This window comes from Chiloscyllium punctatum, chromosome 8 (assembly GCF_047496795.1).
Source record: "Chiloscyllium punctatum isolate Juve2018m chromosome 8, sChiPun1.3, whole genome shotgun sequence".
Lineage (NCBI taxonomy): Eukaryota > Metazoa > Chordata > Chondrichthyes > Orectolobiformes > Hemiscylliidae > Chiloscyllium > Chiloscyllium punctatum.
In genome coordinates, this window is record NC_092746.1 from 83,960,888 (window position 1) to 83,981,453 (window position 20,566).

Below are 20,566 nucleotides of genomic sequence, written 5' to 3' on the forward strand. Positions count from 1 at the left end.
GCCAGTGAATGCATCTTAAAATGCCGCATTCTACCAATTGCACCACTCACTATAGCCACTTCTCAATTCATCACATACCCCAATACTCACCCACTAACAATCTGTATATCAATCACAGCTCATAACTAACTTCCATAAACTTTGTCAAATCTCAAACACTTCGGTCTGAGGTTTACAACAAGGTTATCGTCCAAAATTTGAACACAATTCTCCAACTGTTCAACTAGGCCAGCAATACCAGCCAAATATATTGCACAACAGTTATTGAAACTACTTACTATAATCAGAAAGTAGTGCCCAACCTGAAGCAACAGCAACCAGCTAAAGAGTTAGAAAGCATGTTGTACTCCCCAGGGAAGAGATGGTCCTGGGCATTATTGAAAGGGTCATTGCTGAATCCACCATATTTTCAAACCAAATCCTTTTGCTCACATCCTATTTCTCAATTATCCCTAGCCTGCTTCTGACTGAAGAGCTCAAGATGTGAAGATGCTGGTGTTGGATTGGGATGGGGCATAGTAAAAATCATACAACACCAGTTTATAGTCCAACAGGTTTATTTGGAAGCACTAGCTTTCGGAGCACTGCTCCTTTGTCAGGTAGATAGTCTTTTTTTTGTTAGTGGGACAGGATCATAGGATACAGAATTTATAGTAAAAGATCAAAGCGTCATACAACCGATGCAAAGAATTGAAAAAACCTAGATTGTTGTTGAGTCTTCAATCACTTAGAATGGGGATGCAGGTTTCAGGTGATTGAAATGTAAATGCCAGAATTTCTTTCAAGTCATAGTCCTGAGATAACTTTATATAAAAAAAGGTGACACCTCAGCTCAGACAATATGTTAAAGATGGAGGTTAGAATCTGTCTGTATCCCAACCTTGAGTTCAGACTGATTCTGTTTCCAAAGTAAGAATTTATAAAATGTCACATAGACTGACTGCTTAAAGATTGTGTGCTTTTTGAAAAAAATTGAATGTATCTGCAAATGCAAAATCACCCCATAGACTTGTACATCTGCATGTGTGTGTGTGTGTGAGAGTGAGTGATATCGAGTATGTGTGAGTGTGTATATATGTATGTGTGTGTGCATACTTGATAGAGTGTGTACCCGAGCGTGATGGAGTATATGCCTGTGAGCGGGTGTGTGTGTACGTGTGTCTGACGGTCTGTGTGAAAGTGTGATTGTGTGTAAGAGTGTGTGTGTGTGTATGCCTGCTTGTGTGTGAGTGTGTATAGTGGAGTGGGTCACCTGTAATGTGACATAAACCCAAGATCCAAGTTGAGGCCATCCTCATGGCTACCGAACTTGGTTATCAGCCTCTTCTTGGCAACTCTACTTTATTGCATATCCCAAAGCCCACCTTGGAGGATGGCTACCCCGAAGATCTGAAGCTGAAACAGCTGAAGTGTTCCCCGACTGGGAGGGAACATCTCTCTCTATCTGGCAATGGTTCATTCATCCATTGTTGTAGCATCTACTTGGTTTTGCCAATATACCATGCCTTGAGCGTCCTTGCCTGCAGCATGTGAGATAGACAATGTTGGCCAAAGTTGCATGAGTACCTGACCAACACATGGTGAGTGGTGTCCCTGCGTGTCATGGACGAGACACTTGACACATCTTGTGGTGGTTGACATGACAGGGTTGTCTGGTGTTGTGGTCGATGTTGTTCTGAAGGCTGGGTAGTTTGCTGCAAATAATGATCTGTTTAAGGTTTGGCGGTTGTTTAATGGCAAGAAATGGAGGCATGGGGAAGATCTTGGATGAGGTGCTCATCCTCATCGATAATGTGTTGCAAGTTGCAAAGAACATGGCATAGTTTTTCCACTCCCAGGAAGTCCTGGACGATGAAGGTACCCCTTCAATCGTATCCTGTGCCTGTCTCCTGAGGAGGTCATTACAGTTTCTTGCTGTGAAATGTCAGAATTGGCAATTGATGATTTGAGCATCATTTCCTGCTTTTATGAGAGTATTCTTCAGCACTTGCAGGTGTCTGTCATGTTCCTCCTCATCTGAACAAATCCTGCGTATAAGTAAGGCTTGTCCGTAGGGGTTGGCTGTTTTGATATTTTTTGGGTGGAAACTAGAGAAGTGCAGCATTTTGTGGTTATCTATGGGCTTATGTTAGACTGAGGTGCCGGTCCTTGATGGAGATGCGTGTGTCTGAGAACAAGACGATTCTAAAGAATAGTCCATGGTAAGTCTGCTGGTAGGATGAAACTTGTTGATATCACTGTGCAGTTGTTTTAGTGACTCCTCGCCATGGGTCCAGGGGAGGAAAATGATGTCAGTGTATCTAGTGTATAATGTTGGTCAGAGGTCCTGTTTAGCAAAGAAATCTTGTTCAAACTTGTGCTTGAAAATGTTGGCATGTTGGCGTGCAAATTTGGTCTCCATGGCTTTTCCATATGTCTGGATGAAGAACTGGTTGTCAAAGGTGAAGACGTTGTGGTCGAGGATGAAGTGGATGAATTGTAGGATGTTGCCTGGAGATTAGCGGTTGTTGGATTGAGTACTGAGGCTGTTGCAGTGATACTGTCGTCATGAGGGAATGCTGGTGTAGAGTACCGAAACATCCATTGTGACGAGGAATGTTCTTGGTTCAACTAGTCCCTGGGTGTTGATTTTCTGTAAGAAATAGTGATATTGCAACAGAAGCTGGGGGTCCCCTGTACAATGGATTTCAAGATGCCCTCAATATAGCCAGAGAGGTTCACCCAAGTGTGTTGGCTTTGTGTATCTTTGGAAGGCAGTAGAAGTCCCCTACGTGAGAACTATGTGGAATGAAAGTGTGTATGGTACTCCGAAGGACTGAATCAAAAAATGATCAATCTGTTTAGTACACGAGTGTGTTCTTTGGTCGGATCAGCCAGTAGTTGCCTGTAGTGTTTGTGATTGTTCAGTTGTCGTCGGTACACTTCCTTGCTATAGTCTGTTCTATTCTGAATGACAATGGCGCCTCCTTTGTCTGCTGGTGTGATGACAATGTTGCGATTGGTCTTGAGAGCATGCATTGCCTTTGTGAGTGCGGCTGATGAATCTGGCAGTTGCACATTTCCTGACTGTTTGATCATATATGAGAAGCCCAGGGTAGTGACCCTCCAGAGGGGTCCAACTCGACTCCTCTTTTGGTTGATCCTCTATGCATCTCTCTGATGACTGTTCCAGTTCATCGGTTGTCTCATAGGGTTTGCTGCTGACATCTTGAAAGTATTGCCAGAGTCTCATTGGTTTGATGAATTCCTCTGTGTCTTCCACAAGACCATTGATGTCCACTTTGATGGTGGGGCAGAAATTGAGCCCTTGGCTGAGGACTTCAATCTCTTCCAGTTGAAGGGCGCGGTCCAATAAATTGACAATCGATTTCCCCTTGGTCGTACTGTTTTCAACTCTGGTGCCAGGTGAGGCTTGGCTATGCTAATGGTGATGCCAAGTTTCTCCAGTTTTTTGTTCTTGGTGTGCATGTAGATGGTGTAGTTTGGTTGCCTCATCTGCTTGGCAGTGTCTCGTAACTGTACTGCTGTAGTTACCTGACAAAGGAGTAGGCTCAGAAAGCTTGTCCTTCCAAATAAATCTGTTGGACCATAACCTGGTGTTGTGTGACTTTAAACTTTAAAAGCTCAAGATAGTTTAAGCTCAAAGCTCTTGATTTCACTGCCCCACTCATTCCTCACTTTCACTTCAGATACCCAAGACCTTAATCTGCCCAGACACAGCAGACCAAGAAGACCACAGTGAAGAAAACACATTGTCACTTGATTTCACACTCACAGCTTCCAGCCAGATATTGATATTGTATATATTTTAGAGGATAGAAGAGGTTTAGGATCAGTATGTGATGATACATGGACAAAAGTGCACTGTGGTCACAGCAGGCAGCAAGGATAATCTTTATGCCAGTTTATTAGAAGGCTTGCATAGGAGTCATATGACAGAGGACTCGGATATACCTTAAATAGCCTTGGCGACAGAAAAAAAATGGAGTCTAACACTAAGATGCTTGGTGATTTGGGTTATGTGCCATAAAGCTGGCTTTCATTGTAAGGATCATGGCATGGTTCAGCATCAACTTGACACAGTGCATTATGTAGACCATGGATCCATCCTTTCCAGCATGGAACTAACAGCCAACTTATAAAATAAAAGCAAAATAACGAGGATGCTGAAAGTCTAAAATGAAAAGAGAAAACTCAGCACATCTGACAGCATCTCTGGAGAGAGAAACAGAGCTAACATTTGAGTCTGATATGAAAATGATGTTTTCTATGCTGTTGACATAGAGGGAGCAGGAGTGAGTGGAACAGTTTGTGAGGGTGCTCAAAGCAATAGTCAAAGCTAATGGCATTAAAGGAGGGCTAGATATGTGTAGGTGTAAATGAACGATGTGAAAAGGAGAAAATGGATCTGCTCTGCTGAGGGAAAAGCCATCAAGTCACAAACAAGGCATGGGGTTGTTGGGGGACACAGGTTGTATTTAAGATGGAGGACAGAGGTAATGCTCTGAATCTGTTGAACTCAATGTTGTGCCCTGAAAGCAGTATTTGTCTAAACAGAACATGACGTGCTGTTCCTCCAGCTTGTATTGAGCTTAGTTGGAACACTGTAGCAGTCCAAGGACAAAAATATTAGCATGGGAGCAAGATAGTTTATAGCATGGCAAGCAACTGAAAGATCAGAGTCACTCTTACAGATAGAGCAGATAGATAAACCGGTCATCCAGTCCGTCTTTGCCAATGTAAAGGAGACCACATTGTACCTATCAAATACAGTAGACTAAATAGAAAGATGGCAAAAGTGAGTACTGCAGATGCTGGAGATCAGAGTCAAGAGTGTGGTGCTGGAAATGCACAGCATTTCATGCAGCATCCATGGAGCAGGAAAATTGACGTTTCGGGCAAAAGCCCTTCACAGGTAAATTGCTGCTTCACTGGAAAGGATTGTTTGGGCCTTTGGACATTGAGGGGGGAGGAAGAGGTGAAAGGGCATTTGTCACAGTGAGACATTTGCTCCTTAGTTAATGCTCTGTAATTCCAAAGGTGAAAAGATATATCCTTATATTAATGGCTTCCATTTAACTGAGGCGTCTTTCAGCCAATCCATGTCCAAAAACCTGTTTTGAAAACTTAGATCACATTTTACAGCTCTGGCAAATCTCACCACAGCAACTGAGACAATTCACAACATTCTAAAGCAATCTGCAATATTATAAATTCAGCAACCTGCAACATCTAAAATATGAAACCAATTCATTCAAAAGTACAAAGTTAATGAATATTTGAAGCTGTTCTAGCCGATGCCAAAAACCAGTTTGTTTTCTTGAGACATACCCTATGTGCCAAGTTTAGTTGAAATCTGTCAATTAGCTTTTGAGATATCGAAGTTTTCTAATCACTCAGTTCAGTGATGTTATTACACAACTCTGGAGTAGGTGGTACTTGAACCTGGACCTCTTGGTTGAGGGGTAGGGACACTTCCTCTACACCACAAGAACCCTGGCTTTTTAAATATAATGTTTGTAGACTAACAAGGGCAAAAATAGTAACTAGATTACTCATTTCAACAGCCAGAAGAAATCACCTAGCAATTAACCTGTGAATGATCAAGCCTTACAGATGAGTTATTTTGGGACAGGTGACAATGTTTTTATTTGGCTCTCTTGTAGTGCAGTGGTCGTATCCCTACCCCTGGACTGGAAGGCCCAGGTTCAAGTCCCACTGTTCCAGAGGTGTGTAAGAACAACTCTGAACAGGTTGGTTAGAAAAATAGGTTAAAAGAAATTAGATGATCATACCTTTAAACTGTGAAAATGCTAATTCGTGCTACTTAGCATCATCCTCAGCTATGCAAAGCTAAGTGTAAGCATAGAGCTCCAGAATAACAGTGCTAGTGTCAAAAAAGTGTTGAATACTGATTGGCATCATATTCTGACTGCTCTACATACTTAGTTTCATTCAGGAGGAAGCCATTCAGCCCATCATGCCTGTGCCAGAACTTTGTAAGGGCTATTTGATTAATCCCATTTACCATTGCTTCTTACCCACTGGCTATCATTTTGTTCCTCTTCAACAGTACACTCAGTTGCTTTTCAGAAGTTAGTATTGGCTTTACTTCCACCACCACAACAGATCATAACAATAATCACAATAGTTCCCAAAATTGAACAGTTTAATATTTCTAGCAGAAGTTGGCTGCATCCATGCAGCTAATGCCATTTTCAAAACTCTGACTGATCAAAGTGCCCTTGCATGCCCTATTCCCTCCTTGATTTTTTTAATACAGAATAATCTTCTGTAATATGTGACTAGCAAGTGTAAGAATATGCTGTCTCAGAAAGGAATGCTGTAGTTGTAAATATTTGAGAAGAAATGCAGGAATATTTAAGGAAACTAGATGGTGAATAGTTGAAGGATGCAGAATAGTTTAAAGGGAGTCCTCAATATTTGTGGGATGGAAATAATAACCAATCTCTTTGAAGCAGCTCAGGAGATGAACAATGTCATAGTAGAAAAGAAGGTCATTATTCTTGAGTAGTGTCCAAGGGATTTTTAAATCCTTTTTGCTGAATGTAGGAATAAGACAGAGAATTGAAAACTGTTTCTGTCCTCTTTTTCAATGCATCAGGATTTTTGAGAATTCTAAGAATTCCTGCTCCTGAAAATGAGGTCAGAAAATGAGTTGTGTTGCAGATGAAGAAAGAGAGATGATAGGATAACTTGCCCCTTTTTTTCGACCTCCTGAGAATCCACAGAACGATGTGTGTTCAAAGTGAGTGTTTTACCTCTTTAGTGTGTTGTAATTTTCAGTAATGAACTAAAAATGGCTTTCAGATATGCTTAAGTCAAAATAAATTACAAACTTTTCTTGATGCAGCACTCTAAAATATAAAAACCATAAAGCACAAAGATGCGCAAACAAACAAAGATTGTTTCTAGAAAACAGAACATGCAGAGTACAGGAAGCAAATCACATTCAGATAGAAACATGAACAGAAATTGCTGAAGAAATTCAACAGGTCTGGCAGCATCTATGGAAAGAATGCAGGAGTCAATGTTTTGGATTCTTCATCAGAAGCAATTTCTCTGGCAATTTCTTTTTTGTTTCGGATTTCCAGCACCCACAGTTCTTTTTATTATTACATTCCAGTTGAGGTCTTTAAGGTGTACACAGTGCAAACCTGAATGAGTTCCCTTTCATGATTTTTTAGAAAGTAATTAATTGAAAATCTCAGCATGGCTGGGTTACTGAAGAGTTGAAATGAAAAGTGAAATTGAACTAGTACCCCTCGTACTTCCTGAGTTGACAGGTTGTTAGACAGAGTTCTGTTCTTTTAGCTGGAGTAATTGTTACATTTGTCCTGTTGGTTTCCAGATTGCTGGTTTCCTCTGATTCTAGAGGTAATAAGATTCATTGTACAAAAACAATTTTAGTTTTATGATAAATTCTTTTAAATCCAGAAGTTAGAATCCATTGCTGTGCAACAGGGAAATGAATAGTTTATTTGCATCAGTTTTAATAAACTAGTTTCTGCACTGCACAAGTTATAAACTTGGAAACACAATGAGATTTAGATAAGTTTACAGATAAAAACAGATGTATGAACTCATAGATGTTTTTGTCTTGGTATATCTAATAAAATGAGGAGTCTCATCCTTTGGTGTCCACCTTGGGTGAAGATTAATTGTCTATGTTCCATGTTAGTTCTTTTATCTTAAAATTGTGTCCATCCAGTCAATATGATGCGAGTGTGACCGTTGTAATATGCACAGGTCAAAATAGTCATTCAAATGAAGTGGGTCCTCATTTGTCAGAAAACTAACTTCTTTTTTAGAGAAATATTGTGCTGACGATCAACTGAAAGATCTTTGTCCCCACTGCCAGCATAGGACTAAAACTCAGACTATTAGAATATTTACTGTAACATTTTCAAAATTTTAATGATATACACTAGAATAGGATGTCTTCTAATACTTAAGAGATCATGGAATGATTTTATTTATAGAAGGAGGCCATTTGCCTGTAGTGTTTGTGCCTGAACTCTGCAAGGGTAGTTAAGCTAGTCCTTGTTTGCCAATGGTTCTACTTATCTTCCCTTCTCTCTTTTGAAAGCCAAAATTGAATCTGCTTCCCAACACTCCCAGGCATTGCAATCCATATCATAAACACTCTCTGCATAAAAACATTTCTTGTATTACAATTGCTTCCTTTGAAAAGCAACTTAAATTAGTGATTTCTATTTCTCAATTATTTCTACCTGGTCTGTCCAGGTCTCTCATGAGTTTGAACATCTCTACCAAATCTCCTCTCAACTTTTTCTGAGGAGAATAGCCCCAGCTTCTCCAATCTATGAATGCAACTCATGTTTCACAACCTTGGACCTATTCTCAGAAATCTTTAATGCTATCAGATTCTTTATAAGCTGTAATGCCAAAACTAGATGCAATACTCCAACTGAGGTTAAATTCAGGTTTATCAATACTTCCTTGCTTTGTGCTCTATGTCTCAATTTGACAGAATCCCTACAGTGTTGAAAAATACCATTAGGCCCATTGAATCTGCACTGACCCTCTGAAGAGCATCCCACTGCCCCCCCCCCCCACCTCCCCCACAACCCTGTCCCCATTACCCTGCATTTTCATGACCCAATCCACCTAACATGCACTTTTTTGGACAGTGAGAAGAAACCAAAGCACTCAGCATAAACTCACACAGACCCAGGGAGAACGTGCAGTCCACACAGTCATCCAAGACTGGAGTTGAACAATGGTCCCTGGCGGAGTGATGTAGCACTGCTAACCACTGAGCAACTGTGCCACCAGCTTATTTGTAAAGCTTATGATCCTGGATTATTTACAACTCTCAGAACTTACCCTTCCATCTTCACTGATTTGTGCACATATATATTCTGGTTCTTCTGCTCATACATCAATTTAGAGCTGTATCTTTTCTTTTTATTGTCTCATGTCATTCTCCCTACCAAAATGCACTTTTCTGCATTAAAACTCATCTGCCACTTGTCCACCCATTTCACCAAGCTGGTTATTTTAAGTTTAGAACTTAAATCCTCATGGTTCCCAAAACATGGATGAGCCCTTGAAATATCATTGCACTCAAGGCCATGGGACAAGTGCTGGAAAATGGGGTTAATGTAGGTAGTTCGGGACAGACATGATGGACCAATAAATTTGGTATTGAATGACTTTTTGATTATACCTCCATAACACTTCCAAGTTGTATGCTATCTGTAAAATTTTCAAATATATGTCAAAGTTTTGATCATCATATCAAGAATTGCAGGGGTTCTAACACAACTCTAGAAGATCCCCAATATCTGCCTTTCTCCAGTCTGAAAAATGAATGGTCACTATGCTTCTCTGTTTCCTGCTACTCAGTCAATTTTGAGTCCGTATGACCACTGTCCCTTTAATTTCATGAGCTGTAACTTTTCACACAAGTCTGTGCAGCATTTTACTGAATGTCCTTTGAAGGTACACATAGAAGACGTCCTACTTTCATCTATTTCCCTATTACCTCAGGACAAAACTCAAGCAAGTTAGTTAAACATGATTTACTCTGTGCCAATCTATACTGACATTCCTTCATTAAATTGCATTTGGCCAACCAGGGCTAATTGTTTGCCTTTTGGGCTTCCCTTGAGATTTTCTCAAGGGCTATGTTTTGATTTCTGGGGGCGACGTTTTTATTCTGACTAACCTATTTATTATATGATACAAACAGTACCTTCTCTATTTGTGTTGACATTTTGGGTATTTGGACGAGCACCAATCTTTTTTTGAAAATAACTGATACATAATTATACAAATATAAAAAAGCGTTCTAAATGCACATTCCACAATCTGCTGAAATCACATCTAACTCGTTTTAATCGCATAGATCCAAATGTTTTAACCAAACATTTATGCTCCATTTTACTGCATCTCAGATCTCAAACCCATATTTAAATTTACACAGTGTAAATTACAGTGGAATTCACTGTGCCTTTTTCAGAGTGCTGCTTCTTTATCAGGTAGCTAATGGGGCAGGATCATAGAACACAGAATTTATGATAATAGGGATTTTACTATAAATTCTGTGTCCTATGATCCTGCCCCACCAGCTACCTGATGAAGGAGAAGCACTCCGAAAGCTTGTACTTCTGAATTAACCTGTTGGACTATAACTTGACTCTGTGTGATTTTTAACTATGTCCAATGCAGCTACCCTCTTTCCCCCTTGTAGCCTTCTACTTTCCCCACACATCTTGCAGCCTGTTTCTTCCTGTACAACATTCTTGCAGCTCCCTGCTTCCCTCCATGCATCTTGCAGTTTCCTTCCCCCACCTCACCCTACAACCTCCTTTTCTCCCATGCCTATCTTGCAAAACACAGACACTAATCTCAGCCTCAGGTAAAGGCCTAGTGACTCCCTCTCTGTTATCACTTACTTTGCTAACTGCCATTGCTCCTTCATTCACAGGCTGTATCTTTCCCAGTTTTGTTGCTAAAGTCAGAAGTCACATGACACCAGGTTATAGTCCAACAGGTTTATATGAAATCACAATCTTTCGGAGTGTAGCCTGACCAAGAGGCTATGCTCCAAAGGCTTGTGATTTCAAATAAATCTGTTGGACTATAACCTGGTGTCATGTGACTTCTGACTTTGTGCACTCCAGTCCAACACCTGCGCCTTCAGATCATGACTTTTGTTGCTGATTGGCTCACTAGCGGTCCTTAATCTGTAATCCATCAAATGTCCCAACGACTTCTGCTTTCACTACAGCTTCATTTTGACAGTATATCTACCTCAGTAAAGACAGCTACAAATTATGCATTTCATACCTCAGCCATGTCCCCACCTCTATACATAAATCCCTTTCTAGATTTCTGAACAGCCCGATTCCACCTTTTACCACCCTTTTACTATGTATTTGCTTATTGACGTCCTGGATTTCTTTATATGTTAGCTTCTGTCACATTGTCTCTTTGTTTCCTTTTTTTTCAATTTCTTTCTGAACCTTTTTGGTTGAGTCTGATTCTCAGTTATATAATCAACTGACACCTGTCATTTGCACCTTTTTCCTGCTTCATTTTACTCTATTTCATCATCCAAAGAGCTCTGGTTTTATTTGGCCTGCTTTTTCTCCTCATGGGACTTGACTATCTTTCTCTAGCTCTTAAATAAAAGTGACACTTTGTTCATTTACAGCGTATACTTTGTTGAAAATGTATTTTATCTTGTCTTTAAATTATATAAATTTATAACCAGTCCATCTTTGACTTGCTTCTAATATCTTCAATTTGTTCTTTCACTAACACACTTAATTTCTGTCTATCTCTCTCCATTGACTTCTGTCTTGATTTTTTTTTCTCCGAATTCCTCCATCAGTGCACCCACTAGAGGTCCACTCTTCAAAGTGGCAGCAGGATATTTCATGCCCATCATATTTGTCTTTGAATTTGTGCAGATATGTTGATGCTTCACCTGACTTCATCTAGATACATCAACCTCAATCAATTTTAGAGTTTATAACTTTAGAACTGCATTCTCTTCTATTATGTCCTCTTTATTGCCCATTCACCACTAGGTTATTAGAATAAGCAGGTTTATGTAAATTAAATTTTCTGCATGTACATGAGCATTTTGGCTGCTGTTCTGAACCCAAGTTTATAATTTCTGTTTCTACTTTATTATTTTCTTCCTTTATTTATCTTTTTTGTCTATGCCTTCTACATCATACAAAGTTAGAATGAGAAGACCATTTGGCCCATCACCCAATCCACCATTCAACATGATCATGGCTGAACCTCTGTCTCAAGTCCTGCTAGTTCCTGCTATCTGTCCATATCCCTTGACACCTTTAGCCTCAACAAATCTATTTTTTTCTTCAATATATTCAGTGACTTGGTCTTCACAGCCTTCTGTGGTAGATATTTTCACTGCTTCATGAGTTTAGAAATTACTTCAATTTTCAGTGACCTACCATGTATCCTGAATTTCTGTTCCTAATTCTGGTCTCCCAAGCCAGGGAAAACATAATCCCTGTGTACAATCTGTCCAGCTCTGTCAATGTTTTATATGTTTCAATGAGATACTGTCTCATTCTTACAAGCTGCTGGCCCAGTTGACCCAATCTCTCCTCATATTACAAGCCTGCCTTCCCAAGAATCAGTCTGGTGAACCTTCGTTGCACTCCCTTCATGGCAAATGTGTCTTTTCTTAGGTAAGGAGATCACAACCGCACTCAATGCACTGGATGTGGCCACATCAAGGCCCTGCACAGCTGCAGTAAGATTTCTTTTCTCCTGTATTCAATCTCTCTTGCCTTCCTAACTGCTTCCTGCCCCTGTGTGCTTGCTTTCAGTAATTGCTGTACAAAGACACTCAGGATCCTTTGTACATTAACATTTCCCAATCTGTCACCATTTAAGTAATACTTTGTCATTCTGCTTTTCCTACCAAAGTAGACAACTTCACATTTATCCACATTACACTGTATCTGCCATGCATCTGTCCACTCAGTCAACCTGTCTAAATTATCTTTAAGCCGCTTTACATTTTCCCCACCACTCAGTCCCAACCTCGTTTTATGTCATCAGCAAATTTGGAAATACTACAATTGATTCATCCATGTAATGACTAGCAAGAGCCCAAGTACTGATTCCTGTAGTATCTCACTTGTTATTGCTTTACATTCTAAAAATGACCTTTTTTTTTATACACAAATGCATAGGAATTTAAGGTACATAGTCTGCTTAATGGAAGAGAATTGAAATCTGAAGTCATAAATCCTGTATTTCTCTGTTTTCTGTCTGCTAACTGATTTTCAATCCATGCTAGTAAACTATCACCAATGCCATGTGCTTTGATTTTGCAAACTAACCTGTCCTATGGGAGTTTAAGATTTTCTGAAAATCTAAATACACTACATCATTGGTTCTCCTTCATCTGTTCCAATAGTTAGATCCTTAAAAGAGTCCAGAAGGTTTGTCAAACACAATTTCCTTTCATAAATTTCATTAATTGTATAATACCATTGGCATGTTTTAGATATCTTGTTATCACATTGTTTACAATAGAGTCCAGCATTTGCTCTATTGTTGATATTAGGCTACAAGTTTGTAATTATCAGTTTACTTTTTTTTAAACAGTGGGATTACATTTGCTACCCTCCAATCTGCAGGGACTATTCCAGAATCAACAGAATTTTGGAAGATAACAGCCACTCAATCCACTGTTACCGTAACCACCTCCTTCATTACCCTGACATTTAAATGATCAGGTCTTGGAAATCATCTGTTTTCGATTCCATTAATTCCTCCAGCACTGTTTTTTCACTAATCTTCTTTCATTCCTCCTTTTCAATAAACCCTGGCCTCTCTTCTCTTGTTATGCCTTCTTTCATGCCGTGTTCCTCACAGGTGCTCTGGCATCCGAAATCCCTTTCTCAACCGTTGAGTATTCCTTGAACTTCCAACTCCCTTACCACTATTTTAGGCTGGAGTCCTCCTTAGACAAACCTACAGTTTCTCTCTATTACCTCTCTTTACGTTCTCCAAAGAGTCCATCAAGGGAATCATCACTGCCCTTGCATAAGCAGTAACCTCAACACATCCTATTTTTTCAGCAGCCTCTGCTGAGCTATTTTCGTAGCTTTCATCCCTCAGCCTCAACAAATTTCCATTCTAGGTAATTTTTAATTGCATCTCAATTCATCATAGAGTCATAGAGATGTACAGCATGGAAACAGACCCTTCGGTCCAGCCCGTCCATGCTGACCAGATACCCCAATCCAATCTAGTCCCACCTGACAGCATCTGGCCCATATCCCTCCAAACCCTTCCTATTCATATACCCATCCAAATGCCTCTTAAATGTTGCAATTGTACCAGCCTCCACCACTTCCTCTGGAAGTTCACTCCATACATGTACCACCCTCTGCGTGAAAAAGTTGCCCCTTAGGTCTCTTTTATATCTTTCCCCTCTCACCCTAAACCTATGCCCTCTAGTTCTGGACTCCCTGACCCCAGGGAAAAGACTTTACCTATTTACCCTATCCATGCCCCCCACATAATTTTGTAAACCTCGATAAGGTCACCCCTCAGCCTCCGACGCTCCAGGGAAAACAGCCCCAGCCTGTTCAGCCTCTCCATATAGCTCCAATCCTCCAACCCTGGCAACATCCTTGTAAATCTTTTCTGAACCCTTTCAAGTTTCATAACATCTTTCCGATAGGAAAGAGACCAGAATTACACGCAATATTACATCAGTGGCCTAACCAATGTCCTGTACAGCCGCAACATGACCTCTCCTTTGAGTTCACTGTTCTCCCATCAACCCTTAATCTCACTATCTTTGCAAACTTCCTAAATTACGTCCATGCGCACCTGCCTGACCTTTGCCAGCAATCTCTCACAAGAGCTTATTACTCCCATCGCATCAATTACACTTCAGGCCATCACTATTTCTGATTACTTAGTTACAATACTGTCCACCCATACATCAGTCCCCTTTCTAGCCCAAAATCTTGCCCTAAATCCCATACAGTTGTGCTATCATTTGTTACAGCATTTCTACAGGTACTGATTTGCTCACCTCCACCTATATTACCTTAGTTATAATTAAAACTTTTCCTGTCTTTGACCCAGAATATTCCCACTTGTTATGGCTTCCATCCCTATCCTCTTAAGTCCGAGGGACTCAGAGTGGGACAGATATGGCAAGCAGCTGTTTTAGCTAATCAGTGCCAGGTCTGGCAGAACCACTTCCAGTTTAAATCAAATTTTTCTCTTATCTGTGAAAATTATTTACTATTTTAGGATCATTCTGCAATACAAAAGTAACCCTGACTTCATTTGTTTATGGTAGCCTTGATGTGGAGGTGCCAGTGTTGGACTGGGGTGGACAAAGTTAAAAATCACACAACACCAGATTATCACCCAACAGGTTTATTTGAAAGTACAAATTTTTAAGACCATGATACAGTAAGACATAGGAGTGGAAGTAAGACCATTCGGCCATTGATTCCACTTTACTATTCAATCATGGCTGATGGGCATTTCAATGCCATTTACCCGCACTCTCCCTGTATCCCTTAATTCCTTGCGAGATTAAGAATTTATCAATCTCTGTCTTGAAGACATTTAATGTCCTGCCCTCCACTGCACTCCGTGGCAATGAATTCTACAGTCCCACCACTCTCTGGCTGAAGAAATACCTCCTCATTTCTGTTTTAAATTGACTCCCTCCAATTCTAAGGCTGTGCCCATGTGTCCTAGTATCCCAGCCCGATGGAAACAAATTCCCAGCATCCACCCTTTCTAAGCCATGCATTATCTTGTTAGTTTCTATTAGATCTTCCCTCAACCTTCTAAACTCAAGTGAATACAATCCTAGGATCCTCTGCCTTTCACCGTATGTTAGGCCTACCATTCTAGGGATCATCCATGTGACTCTTCACTGGACACGCTCCAGTGCCAGTAAGTCCTTCCTGAGGTATGGGGCCCAAACTGGACACAGTATTCTAAATGGGGCCTAAACAGAGCTTTTTAACGTCTCAGTAGCACATCGCTGCTTTTATATTCCAACCCTGTTGAGATAAATGACAACATTACATTTGCTTTCTTAACGGACTCAACCTGCAAGTTAACCTTTAGAGAATCCTGGACTAGTACTCCCAGCTCCCTTTGTACTTTGGCTTTAGGAATTTTCTCACCGTTTAGAAAACAGTCCATCCCTGGATTCTTTTTCCCAAAGTGCAAGACCTTGCATTTGCTCACATTGAATTTCATCAGCCATTTCTTGGACCACTCTCCTAAACTGTCTAAATCTTTCTGCAGCCTCCCCACCTCCTCAGAACTACCTGCCTGTCCACCTAACTTCATATCATAAGTGAATTTCACCAGAATGCCCACAGTCCCTTCATCCAGATCATAAATATATAAAGTGAACAGCTGCGGCCCCAATACTGAACCCTGCAGGACACCACTTGTCACTAGCTGCCATTCAGATAAAGAACCCTTTATCCCAACACTCTGCTCTCTGTCAGACAGCAATCCGCAATCCATGCTAGTAGCTCACCTCAAACACCGTGGGCTCTTACCTTACTCAACAGCCTCCCGCGAGGCACCTTATCAAGGGCCTTTTGGAAGTGTAAGTTGATAACATCTACTTGTTACCTCTTCAAAGAATTCTAACGGGTTTGTCAGGCACAACCTTGCCTTACTAAATCCATGCTGACTTGTTCTAATCTGACCCTGCACTTCCAACAATTTAGAAATCTCATTCTTAACGATGGAATCTAGAATTTTACCTACAACCGAGGTTAGGCTAATCAGCCTATAATTTTCCATCTTTTGTCTTGGTCCTTTCTTGAACAAGGGGGTTACAACAGCGATTTTCCAATCATCTGGGACTTAGCCTGACTCCAGTGATTTTTGAAAGATTACCACCGATGCTTCCATTATTTCTTCACCCACCTGCCTCAGAACTCTAGGATGTAGCCCAACGGGACCAGAAGATTTATCAATTTTTAGACCTTTTAGCTTTTCTAGCACTTTCTCTTTTATAATGGCTACCATACTCAACTCTGCCCCTTGACTGTCCTTAATTGTTGGGATATTATTCATGTCTTCCACTGTGAAGACTGACACAAAGTATTTTTTAAGTTCTTCAGATACTTCCTTATTTCCCATCACGAGCCTTCCTGCATCAATTTGGAGCGGCCCAATTTCTACTTTTGCCTCTAATTTGTTTCTTATACATTGAAAGAAACTTTTCCTATCATTTCTAATATTACTGGCTAGCCTACCTTCATATTTGATCCTCTCCTTCCTTATTTCTCTCTTTGTTATCCTCTGTTTGTTTTTGTAGTCTTCCCAATCTTCTGAATTCCCAGTGCACTTAGCCACTTTATAGGTTTTCTCTTTTTCTATGATACATTTCCTGACTTGCTTTGTTAGCCATGGCTGTTTAATCCCCCCAGATAATCTTTCTTTTCTTTGGGATGAACCTCTGTACTGTGTCCTCAATTACACCCAGAAACTCCCTGCCATTGTTGCTCTCCTGTTGTTTTTGTCAGGTAGTTAGTTGGACAGGACACAGAATTTCTTATAAAAGATTAAAGTGTCATACATTTGATACAATGTACTGAACAAACCTAGATTGCTGTTAAGTCTTTAATCACTTAGAATGGGGTTGCAGATTTTGATTGATTAATATGTAAATCACAGAACTTCTCTCAAGATCCAGTCCTGAGATAACTTAACATCCTATCATAGAGTCATAAAGATATTTAGCATGGAAACAGACCCTTCGGTCCAACCCGTCCATGCCAACCAGGTATCCCAACCAAATCTAGTCCCACCTGCCATCACCTGGCCCATATCCATCCAAACCCTTCCTATTCATATACCCATCCAAATGCCTCTTAAATGTTTCAATTGTACCAGCCTCCACCACATCCTCTGGCAGCTCATTCCATACACATACCATCCTGTGTGAAAAAGTTGTCCTGTCGGTCTCTTTTATATCTTTCCCCTCCCACCCTAAACCTATGCCCTCTAGTTCTGGACTCCCCGACCCCAGGGAAAATACTTTGCCTATTTACCTTACCATGCCCCTCATAATTTTGTAAACCTCTATAAGGTCACACCTCAGCCTCCGACGCTCCAGGGAAAACAGCCCAGCCTGTTCAACCTCTCCCTATAGTTCCAATCCTCCAACGCTGGCAACATCCTTGTAAATCTTTTCTGAACCCTTTCAAGTTTCACAACATCTTTCCGATAGGAAGGAGACCAGAATTGCACGCAATATTCCAACAGTGGCCTACCAATGTCCTGTACAGCTGCAACATGACCTCCCAACCCCTGTACTCAATACTCTGACCAATAAAGGAAAGCATACCAAACGCCCTCTTCACTATCCTATCTACATGTGACTCCACTTTCAAGGAACAATCAACCTGCACTCCAAGGTCTCTTTGTTCAGCAACACTCCCTAGGACCTTACCATTAAGTGTATAAGTCCAGCTAAGATTTGCTTTCCCAAAATGCAGCACCTCACATTTATCTGAATTAAACTCCATCTGCCACTTCTCAGCCAAAAGTGACATCTTATCGATGACAATGAGCACCTCACCAAGATTCTCCCTATGTCTCCATTTCTCACCTTGAAACAACTGCCAAACCTTAAACAGACGATTGTTCACAGCAAACTGCCCAGCCTTCAGAACAACATCAACCACAACACCAAACAGCCCTGTCACATCAACCAATGCAAGACATGTCAGAGTGTCAACATGGATACTACTGTTACACATGGGGACACCACCCACCACACGTCTGTCTGGTACTCATGTGACTTGGCCAACGTAGTCTATGTTATACACTACAGGCAAGGATGCCCTGAGGCATGATATATTGGTAAAACCAAGCAGATGCTATAATAACGGATGAATGAACACCGCACAACAATAGCCAGACATGAATGTTCGCTCCCGGTTGGGGAGTACTTCAGCGTCAAGGATCTTTGGGTGATCGTCCTTCAAAGTGGACTTTGGGTTATGCAACAATGCAGAGTTGCCAAGCAGAGGCTGATAGCCAAGTTCGGTACCCATGAGGATGGCCTCCACCAGGATCTTGGGTTCATGTCACACCACAGGTGACCCACTACACTATACACTCTCTCTCACAAACACACACAAGCACATATTTACACAGATCCTCTCTCGTACACACCCTCGCTGTCTGTCTTTCGATCTCTCACATGCATATGCATATACTCTGTCAGACGCACACTCTCTCACATGCACACATGCACACATATACACTCTCACACTCTCTTCCACTCTCCCATACATACACACTCTGTCTTTCCCTTTCTCTCGCACACACACACACTGAATTTGCATTTGCAGATACATTCTATTTTGTTCAAAAAGCACACAATCTGTAAGCAGTCAGTCAATGTGACATTTTATAAATTCCTACTTTGGATATAGAACCAAGACTCAAGGTTGGGACATAGACAGACTCTAACCTCACATCTTTAATGCATTGTCTGAGCTGAGATGTCACTTTTTTTTATACTGATAGAACCTTAAGTTATCTCGGTGCTGTGACTTGAAAGAAGTTCTGAGATTTACATATTAATCAATCAAAACCTGCATCCCCATTCTAAATGATTAAAGACTTAACAGCAATCTAGGTTTGCTTAATACATCACATCAACTGTATGACACGTTGATCTTTTACAATAAATTATGTGTCCTGTGATCCTGCCCCACTAACTACCTGATGAAGAAGCAGTGCTCCGAAAGCTTGTACTTTTACATAAACCTGTTGAGCCATAACCCTGGTGTGTGGTTTTTAACTTAATTTGCTTAGAGCAAGCTATCTCCCTGGTCTCCTGTACACTCATCTGCAAAATCAATTTCAAGCAGCTCATGATTTTCTTTGATTGAGATCATCTGCCTTTGCTACTTACAGCCTTTTCACTGGCCCACCAGATTCTTTGAAAGCAGCCTTACCCTCACACATTTTTGTCCAACCTTCCCTCATGCCACCTTTGAGTTTATCCTGTTATAAAACCCGCTTCTTTCTATCTTGACTCTATTCCCATCAAATTAGAAATCCCAATTGTTCCTTGGGGCAAACGCCACTGTTAAAATGATAGGGTCTGAGTGCTGCGCTATATGTTAGTTCACATAAATCTACTGTAAAGACTATTTTTTTGTTGATTTAAATATCTTGAAATGTATTTGTTGTATTGCTGTACTATCAGAAACTCACCCATCGTCTGGGTTTTGTGATTACTAATGTTACTGTACATTATATACACATAACTGACTGACTAAATACACTACATTCAATCGATCACACTGAGAAATTGACTGAAGGCAAGGTAGGTAGCTTTACATCTGAATGTCACATGTTGTAATGTCATATGACCATCTTAAAGGTACACTGTCTGATTATCTTGGATCTATGCAATAACCTGAAGAAGGGCTCATGCCCGAAACGTCAATTCTCCTGCTCCTTGGATGCTGCCTGACCTGCTGCGCTTTTCCAGCAACACATTTTCAGCTCTATGCAATAACACAACACATTCAGCTTCCCTCCTGGTTCCCAAGATAACTGACATTTTTGATGGTTCTCTTTCCTCAGGCGTTGAACTTCTCTCTTTTGAATTTGTCACCATTAGCCCTGTCTTCAAAGTAATCCTTGACTTCTCTCTGTCCTTCCAACCTACCATTGCATTTCAAACCACCCAGGAAATGGGCCTGGGTGGGTTACTTTTCGGAGGGTCGGTGTGGACTGGTTGGGCTTAAGGCTGTGTTTTCACACTGTAGGTAATCTAATCTAATCACCTTCTGATCTCATTTTAGGGATGGATGAAAAGTAAACACCTTGTGAGCAAAGCCTGAGTACCAGTTGTATGAGAAAAATGTACAGTGGCCAGGGGTGGTAGTAGAGCCTACAACAGCATTCATAACTTTGAACATTTCAAAGTGTAAAACATTTCTACAAAGAGGTCTATCTATTTTTCTAACAGAGGAGGTCAGTTTCA

General features: G+C 40.7%; 1 protein-coding gene across 1 annotated transcript in view; it reads left to right on the forward strand.

Annotated features, from left to right (window-relative positions):
- armc3 (armadillo repeat containing 3) overlaps positions 1–20,566 on the forward strand; it is a 194,467-nt gene that overhangs the window by 154,431 nt on the left and 19,470 nt on the right. The window lies entirely within an intron of this gene.